Source organism: Schistocerca americana, chromosome 9 (genome assembly GCF_021461395.2).
Source record: "Schistocerca americana isolate TAMUIC-IGC-003095 chromosome 9, iqSchAmer2.1, whole genome shotgun sequence".
NCBI classification, from domain to species: Eukaryota; Metazoa; Arthropoda; class Insecta; order Orthoptera; family Acrididae; genus Schistocerca; species Schistocerca americana.
In genome coordinates, this window is record NC_060127.1 from 202,952,777 (window position 1) to 202,962,051 (window position 9,275).

Sequence of the window (9,275 nt, forward strand, 5' to 3'; positions counted from 1 at the left end):
ATATGTGCATTACAAGAAACAAGGTTTTTAGATGAAACTGCTTTAGATTTTGAAAACTATCGTTTATTTAAAGGAAAACCAGGTAAAATCTTAATGAAACAAATGCCATACCTGGGAACAGCATTTCTGGTACATCACTCAATTTTAGATTCAGTTACTAACTTCTACTCGAGTTCTGAGAGACTATCCATTCTTGAGATTAAATGTAAAAACAAAGGATACTCTATAATCAACTGTCATGCACCCATAAACCAGGACAACAAAAATAACCCGGAGAAAGTTGAAGAATTTTGGGAGATACTTGAAATGGAACTGGATAGATGCTCAAAGAAGAACATAAAAATGTTAGTAGGCGATTTTAACGCACAAATAGGAAGGGAGAAAAAATACCATGGAACAGTAGGCCTCTTCCCAGGTCACAAAAGAACTTCAAAAAATGGAGAAAGGCTTATAGAGGTATGTAGGCATTTCAACTTGAAAATAATGACAACACATTTCAAAAAGCTGAGCCGAAAAACTAAAACATGGAGATCACCAAATCCACTTCTCGGAGAATTCCAAATTGACCATGTGGCTATCTCACTTCATTGTCAAGAAGAAATTCAAAACACTAAAGTGCTGAAAAGCCTTGATGTTGATTCAGACCACTATTTGACTACGATTAAATTCAGACCACTCCCATTTCGAAAAGAGAAGAAAACCTTTTACAAAATTCCAAAATATAACACAGAAACTTTAAAAAATGAAGAAATTAAACAACGGTTTCAAAGAGCATTGCACAAAGATAGCGATGGCATATCCACAATAAATAAGGAAGCGGGATGGGAGGAGATCAAAAACGAAATAGTTGAAATAGCAAAAGAAAATTGTCTCGTGAAAAGAGTAAGAAGACATCCATGGTGGGACAATGAATGTGATGAGAACCTGGAGAAGAGACAGAAATTGTGGCAGAAATGGAACTCCACAAAAGATCCTCAAGATCTTGACAATTTTAAAATCCAGAGAAGAGAAACAGCCAAGCTTTTCCGTAATAAAAAAAGAAGACAATTTCAGGATAACCTAGAACAGATTGAGGAAGACTTTAAAAGAAATAATTCTAGAGATTTCTACAAAACTTTTAGAAAACAGCTAACCAAATACCAATCCCCAAATTTATGTTTTAAAGATGAAGAGAATCTACTAAATTGTGAACCACCCAAAGATAAAATGAGTTTTGAAAACCACCGAAATACTAATACCGATTCAAAACCTCCAGACGCTGAAGAAATAAAACACATAATACACAGTCTAAAAAACAATAAAGCCCCAGGTGAAGACTCCATAGTACCAGAAATCCTAAAAATAATGGATACCAACCTCCCACAAGTTTTGGAACATATGTTTAAGAAGATCTGGGACGAAGAAAGAATTCCTGAAGACTGGCAGTGTGCCCTGATACACCCACTACACAAAAAGGGGGATAAGATGAATGTTAATAATTATAGAGGGATCTCGCTACTACCAGTAGGATACAAAATTTTGTCAAGGAAATTACTTCAAATCGTGGAGCCAGTTCTGGATAAAAAAATAGGTGAATATCAAGCAGGTTTTAGACAAGGTAGATCCTGTGTTGAACAAATATTTAACCTGAAAACACTAATTCGTTACAGAATCTCAAGAGGCCAGAGATTTGCAATAGTATTTGTAGATTTCAAAAAAGCATACGACTCGGTAGATAGAGAAACATTACTGAAAGTATTGGAAGAATTTGGGGTCGATAAGAAAACAATTCAAATTATCAAACAGACGCTAACAAACAGTAAGGCCAAAGTTAAATTTATGGGTGAAATTTCAAGGAAGTTCGAAATTAAAACAGGTGTTAGACAAGGTGATGGTTTATCCCCAATCCTCTTCAACTGCGTACTGGAAAAGATATTGAGAATATGGAAAGAAGAACTCAAAGGCACCAAGAATGACATCAGAATTGGAACAAAAAAAGAAAAAATAGAAGTGGACTGTTTAGCTTTTGCAGACGATCTGGCAATAGTTACAGAAAACGAAGAAATAGCTCAGAACTACCTGGAGAAACTACAAGAAGTTTCGGCCAGAGCTGGACTGCAGATTTCATTTGAAAAAACCGTGCCCGCATCTCGTGGTCGTGCGGTAGCGTTCTCGCTTCCCACGCCCGGGTTCCCGGGTTCGATTCCCGGCGGGGTCAGGGATTTTCTCTGCCTCGTGATGGCTGGGTGTTGTGTGCTGTCCTTAGGTTAGTTAGGTTTAAGTAGTTCTAAGTTCTAGGGGACTTATGACCACAGCAGTTGAGTCCCATAGTGCTCAGAGCCATTTGAACCATTTTTGAAAAAACCGTGTATATGTCTAATCATAGAAATAACAAGAAAAATCTTATTACTAAATACGGCAATATTAAGAGAGTAGAAAAATTTAAGTATTTAGGTGAAATAATTCAAGTGAATGGTTTAGACAAGAGTGCAAACCAGGCGAGAGCAAGGAAAATGGAATTTGCTTTTCAAAAAACCAAAGACATATATAACAAAAAAAACATTTCGATTCAAGCTAAATTAAGACATTATAAAACTGTCATTAGACCAGAATGCCTGTATGCATCGGAGTGCCTAACTCTTAACAAAAAGGGGGAAATAGAAAACATGGAAAAGAAAGAAAGGAAAATTTTGAGAAAAATATTAGGACCGAGAAAGATTGGAGAACAGTACAAGCTAAAGAGTAATAAGGAAATATACAAAACTATTGAGAAAGTGAGTGAGGCAATGCGTAAACGCAGACTAACGTTTTATGGTCACCTGTCGAGGATGGATGGAAACAGACTAACAAGAAAAGTGTTTGAACATAGTAACAGGAACGAAAAAACCAACAATAAATGGATACAGATGGTGAAAAAGGATTTGGCCTATTTTAATGTCACCCGTGAGTCAATCAGGGACAGGGAAAAGTTTAGACAAATAGTGAACGAAATTAAGTGTTTTCCAGAAGAAACGAAACTAAAGAATAATAACAGGAAATGGTCGGAAGAGCGGAGGAGGAACCACTCGAAAATGATGAGGAAATATTGGGAAGAGAGAAAAAAAGATCAAAAAGCCGGGCAAGTGAATTGTTGAACGTGGTCCAAAGATGGCCGAAATCGAAAGAAGAAGAAGAAACATTTAACTAAAAATAAATTTTTAATATACCGCGTTTTTAAATCAGACTAAAAGTATAAAATAATTTCGCCAAGTCCCGTACTGATTCCCAGACCCATACAGATGGTCCTGATAATTTGTGATTGTGAAGTTTTTAGTAGCTATGAAAATACTTTTAAGATTTAAAAGGAAAAACTTGGAGCACATGCTGTACGCAACTGATACATGAATAGCTCACATTCTTACTAATCTCTACTTCGTGCACCCCACTTTTTCGTTTTAAACCTTACAAGTATTTCCATAGTTATTAAAAATTCATAAACACCAATTTTCAGGAATCTGCATGGGGCTACCAGAAATTATTTTAAACTTTATAGTCCATTGTGGATACGAGGTACATCAAAAATTCATTTTTGTTTCAATAATTTTGTTGCTGTATCTTAGTGCGTGCCGTCCAGCGTTTCTTTTAAGGCGTTTATGTCCACCCACACTTGTCATGTGTTCGTGTTTCTGCTTCTTTTTTTGTGGTTCGCAGAGTATCCTTCGATTGTCTTTTCCTAATTAGCTTTTTTATTTTTTACTTTGATTATTGGCCCTCCGGGTACTGTGCTTAGCTACTGTGTATGAGTGAGTGTATAGAAAGCAAACGAAATCTACTGAAAATGACAGATGTCGAAACATGTTCGGCTAAAGAATGGAAAACAAGGGAAAGAAACATTGCAATCTCTGAATATCCAACTTGCGACAGCCATTTTGTATGAGGGACGACACCTACAACATAGAGAAACATTGTGTTTTGCAAAAGGCAGAGTTTCTTCTATTGGAAAAAAAATAGTTTTATTTGCAGACACGGAAACAACTTCAACAGGAGCTTCCAACCCCAACAAGATGACAAGTTGTAGCAGTATAGTATACACTAGTAAACCAGCGATTCGTTAAAGAATCGAAATCCCATGTAAAAATAGCTTCAAACGTCATATTACTTTACAGATGAGTTAATGTGTTAAATATTTGACGTTTAGCATGTAAGCGAGAAAAAGTTTATAAACTGTTTAAAATTACGCTTAAAGTTGGTCAGAAGTCGCTGAGTGGTCTCATTATGAAACACTGGATGGATATAGTCTGGTGATTTTAAGAAAAAGCTGGTTTCCCGCACATGTGAATATTTACGGTGTTATATCTGTTGAACTACGTCTCGTACAATGCTGTAATTTTGCAGGTATGTAAAGTGAATACGGTGTTCAAACGGTTGCGAATAGACTCATTATTAAAGAAGTCATAATTAAAACGAAATGTCTGATGCTGTGGTTTTACTGCAAGAACAGCGAAAATGTAGTGAGCGATAGACTTTTTCGCTTCCATCATTTTGTGGAGGTGTCAGCGATAAGAAGGTTCGTGAAGCTTTGAAATTAAGTGTAAAGTTTCTTGGAAATGATGAAGTTCTCTCATTCCCAAATACTGAATGAATGGTGTCCGGATATTGGTGTGGCGTCGGTTAACGCTCCCTCAAGACAAACACACAGTTCTGAACTATAATACTTTTCTTACTTCGTTTAACGTTCAGCATAAGATTATACACCTCGTAATGAGTAGATTAATTTTTGAATTCAATCTATAATTGCCAAATACTGACAATGAAATTTTGTTTTGCCCGTGGAAGTTCTGCAACTGGTCGCTTCTGTCGTTCTAGAAGCCCATTATGGTTTTCGTAAGTGTATTATAGTAACCACCGGAAAATGTAAAAGCACTAGCTTGGTTGGTTGTCGCAAATATGTTTTCAACTGCAGAATTTTATACGATTGTGGCACCTAAACATGAAAAAATTAATTTTATTTGCCCCTGTAGCTATCCCGTTCATATCCCCACATTGCCTGAATTGCTGTCATTCCCAGAAAGCACTGCATACGTGAGGCTGGCTGCAAAGGTAAAACAGCTCATGCTCACCTCCGTAGGTTTGCGAAGGGAACTGTACAGCTCCGCAATACTAAATCAGCTAGCTGCACGTGTAAATATTTGTACAAAGCGCCTTATACAACTCACGGGATGAAATGAATGAGCCGGCAATTACGGTATTGTCTGCTGTTTCATAACCGCGTGCCGCAGTATCTCTTCGGGAATTCCCAGCCCACACTAGATTTGTCTCCGTCCACACTAGTTACAGATTCCGCGGGACGCACCAAAGTCCAAGCGGAGACTCATAATTCAGATTGTGCATCAACTACAAAACTGTGCTATAACACAAAAATTTTGTCCACTACTTATATAGAACAGGTCATTTGAGGGATATCATCCGGTATGGTCTAGTGGTTAGGATAGCTGGCTCTCACCCAGCAGGCCCGGGTTCGATTCCCGGTACCGGAATTCATTTTAATAACCAACTACTAGAAACGCTTGTTCTTGCTTCTTATATTACTCATGAATGTCAGTTGATTTCTTCCTTTTGTGCATTAGATATTGAAACGAGAGAAATCAAAGTTTTCTAAAAGATGCGGTCGACTACACAACTGTTCTACTGGAATTCACCTGTTCTACATTTTGTAGCTTGACGGAATACTCCCGTGTCCTGATTCAAAAGCTACAGCTTAAATTTAGTTGCAATATGTTTAACCTTTGGCATATCGTCTTCATGCTTTTCTGCCAATAAACTGCACATATCTCATGAAGTCGAACGAAGTACCTGCAGATTTAAAATACAGGTCGCAGTGGCAGAATACTTTCTGCAGTGTTGCATTTCATGGAATGTGAAACAGCCATCCTTCGCACTCTGTACTTCTTCCAACACAGTGCTTCTGACGGTGGACTACTTTTTCCACATTTAACTTAACGAAGGCCGTCAACCTTATGTTCTTTATTAAGGATTTTTGCGCATTAATCGCATACGGAAGCACGTAAGTTGGTTTACACGCATTCGAGAGTAAAGCTTTACCAAAGACAAAATCTAAACATTGCGCCGTCTGTCACTCCATCTCTTATCAAAAAGACACACATTTGCACATAATTTCAGTGCAGCTCGGATACCAATATGAGAAAGGGTAGAAAATATGACGAGAGGCAATTACCACGGAACAAGGCGCCGGAGATAAGGTGTCTTTCATATCGAAGTACACAGAACAATATCCGAACTTTCAAGTTCAAATTCACTTTGTTAGTGTCAGTGGGATTGAGAAAAAGCTGGAATCTCTGGAAGAGGCAAGGCTGGATCGAGTCGCCGTTACATTCTATAGAGATTTTTCTACGGAGCTAGACTGTTTTATAATATGCTTTAGGTCACTCCCGCAAATACCTCTGCCCAATAGTTAGAAGGCGGCCCAAGTGTACAAGAATGGTAGCAGAAGTGATCCACGAAGCTACCGTCCATTGTCATTCAGATGTATCTGCTGTAGGATCTTAGAACGTTGTGAATTCAAGCGTGATGAGATGTTTCGAACAGATACCAACCAGTATTTATGCCGAAAACATCCATCACGCGGATGCCATCTCGCTCTTTTGTCGCGTAACGTGCCGAAAACCACGGATGAAGGCAGGCTGCCTGATACAGTACTTTCTGACTTCCCGAAAACCTTTGAGCCAGCGTCGCACGAACGCTGGTTAAGTAAGGCACTATCGTATGGGGTAACAAGTGAAGGCCCGTGAGCCGATTCAAAGTCGTCGACAGATTCCGGACCCATGCATATAAGTTTCTTTCTCCTGAGCGCCAGGAATTTCTCCAGGAACTGAATGTTTCCTTTCATGCACCTTGTAAAGGCAGTCATTTTTCGTAGCTTCATGTGAAAATAAAATGGCGTGGGAAATATAATTATACTTTATATAATTACGTATAACATTTAATGTTGAAAAATAACCTTAACACTCGCAATACCAAGGGGGGGAAGGAGGGGTGTACTCTATGACACACCTTTCCAAAATGAGCACCAAAGAATCTGGTATAGGCATGCTTATCCAAATACAGAGATATGTAAAGAGGGGGAACATTGGGGTCAGAAATTCTCCGTACGAAGACACGGACCAGCCACTAGGCAGAATATTACGTAATAATAATTAAACTCGTGTAACAGGACTGGCTGGAGGGGAAGTGTGAAAAGTGTAACAAGGTGTAGCACTCTCCCCTACTGAACCTAATGAGGGAAAAAAGGAGTTTATGCCATTTAAAAGAAGGGATCAGATGATAGAACATATCCTGGCACATCATGGAATTGTCAGTTTGATGCTGGAGTAAGTGCGGGTGGCAACAACTGCAGTGGGAGATGGCAGTAAGCAGATTCAGACGGATGTAGGCTGCAGCAGTTACGAACTGTAAGACGTTACAGACTATAAGACGCACACTAAATTTTAAGCAGTTTTTTAAAATAACGTTTCTACCATTTTTATTATCAGATTGCAAATCCAGACTAAAAAACTCTTTGTTTATAAAGCCGAACTAACCTTTCACATCCCTATCGTCGTCTGAGCTTTCTTGTTCTCCTCCTCTCTTCGTCCTCCTTCTTCTTTCTCTTCGTCGTCATCGTTGTCCTGTTCATATATATAGGAAGGTCTTCCTTCACTGCCATCGAGAGAGTCTGACGAGGCACATCTTGAAAGACTTAACAATAAAGTCTCCTCTCACGACAGACGACGACTGTTTTATGCACTGACACACTTGTTTGATTGTAGGTCGTTTTAAAGATCCCTTCGGCGTGAATTCATGTTCGGTTTCATCCATCATCCATTCGTTACCTTCCTCTCTCATATACACTTTAAATGGTTTATTTAGCAGGACATCAAGAGGTTGTATTTGTGAAGTAATACCTCTCGGAATAACAGCAAGTTCTGTATTTCCCCGTCTGAATTTCAACTGCTGTCATGTACATGAAAACAACACCTGGCGATATATCAAAAGGTTCTGGCATTGTTTTGCTCCTGAAAATGATCATTGGATTAAGTTTAGTACCGCATGCACAACATGAAAGGACAGCAATGGAGTGAACTTTTTTAATTCCGCTTGCCTTTACAGTTACGGTTTTAACACCTTTCATGGCAACAGCATTGTTAATCGGCACAACAGACGGCCATATTCACTATGTGGCTTAATTCCACACTGTTTTTCTTTCGATATTGAGCAATAAAGCGATGGAAAGATAATATTTTCTCTTCTTATTCTTGCGGTATTTTCTGAGATATATTGCTTTTGGTTCGCATGCGAAGTCGATGACGCCTCACAAACGTGTAGCACCAGCCAGTTCCACCCTTGAAGTCTGATAAGTTCCACTGTAGCGCCAGCTTACGAGCGCGTTTTGATTCATCCTTGTATTAATTCCATTGCCGTTTTGACGGTGTCCTTGAATCCATTTCAATACGTCATCTAGTTTCACCCATTTTGCATTCAGTCCTCTATTTGCACATTTAGTCTTCCCCATTTTTTTCAGTTCTTCATAGCCCCCCAAGCGCGAGTACTTTTTTCAGTTGGTGGGGGGCCGAAATACTGCTCAGCTACTCGGTTTCCGCGTTCTTCTGCATATGCTGTTACTTTCCATTTATAGGCCGCGCGGAGTAGCCGTGCGGTCTAGGCGTCTTGTCACGGTTCGCGGGGCTTACCCCGTCGGAGGTTCGAGTCCTCACTCAGCCACGGATGTGTGTGTTGTCCTTAGCGCACGTTAGTTTCATTTACATTAAGTGAGATTAAGTAGTGCGTAAGCCTATGGACCGATGACCTGAGCAGCTTGGTCCCATAGTTCTTACGAAAAATTTCCAATTTTCATTTCCATTTATAGCCCTCATTATATGAGTACCTCTTATTTTTTCCATTACCAAACTAGCTACGAACGAAAATATTGTGCTTTTAGCGATAAGACAAATCACTTTCTATTCAAGTTCACTGGCACCGTAGACTGCAATGACGCATCATAGGCTAGAAAGTGTTCTGGCTTCGTGAAGGCGGGGCGGGAGTGAGTCAGTGTTAGCAAGCCTGTGAATCCTCGCAGCTGATGTTCGTCGCATCAGTACACCGCTGCCTCAAGCTAAATGCAATGTCGCCAGAGAGAGATGTTTCCTGCGGTATCGATCAAATGACCATTTTTAAGACTGGCGGGAATTGTAAATCAAACACTGGACACTTTTATATTAATTTCGGGTATAAGACGCACCTGAGGCCATTTTTAGAATTCA

At 39.3% G+C, this 9,275-nt stretch overlaps 1 non-coding gene across 1 annotated transcript; it reads left to right on the plus strand.

Moving 5' to 3' along the window:
- Window positions 1-5,423: 5,423 nt before the first annotated feature.
- Window positions 5,424-5,495, plus strand: Trnae-cuc. The gene has a single exon. It is a non-coding gene; the product is annotated as a tRNA-Glu (tRNA).
- The last annotated feature ends 3,780 nt before the right edge of the window (window positions 5,496-9,275 follow it).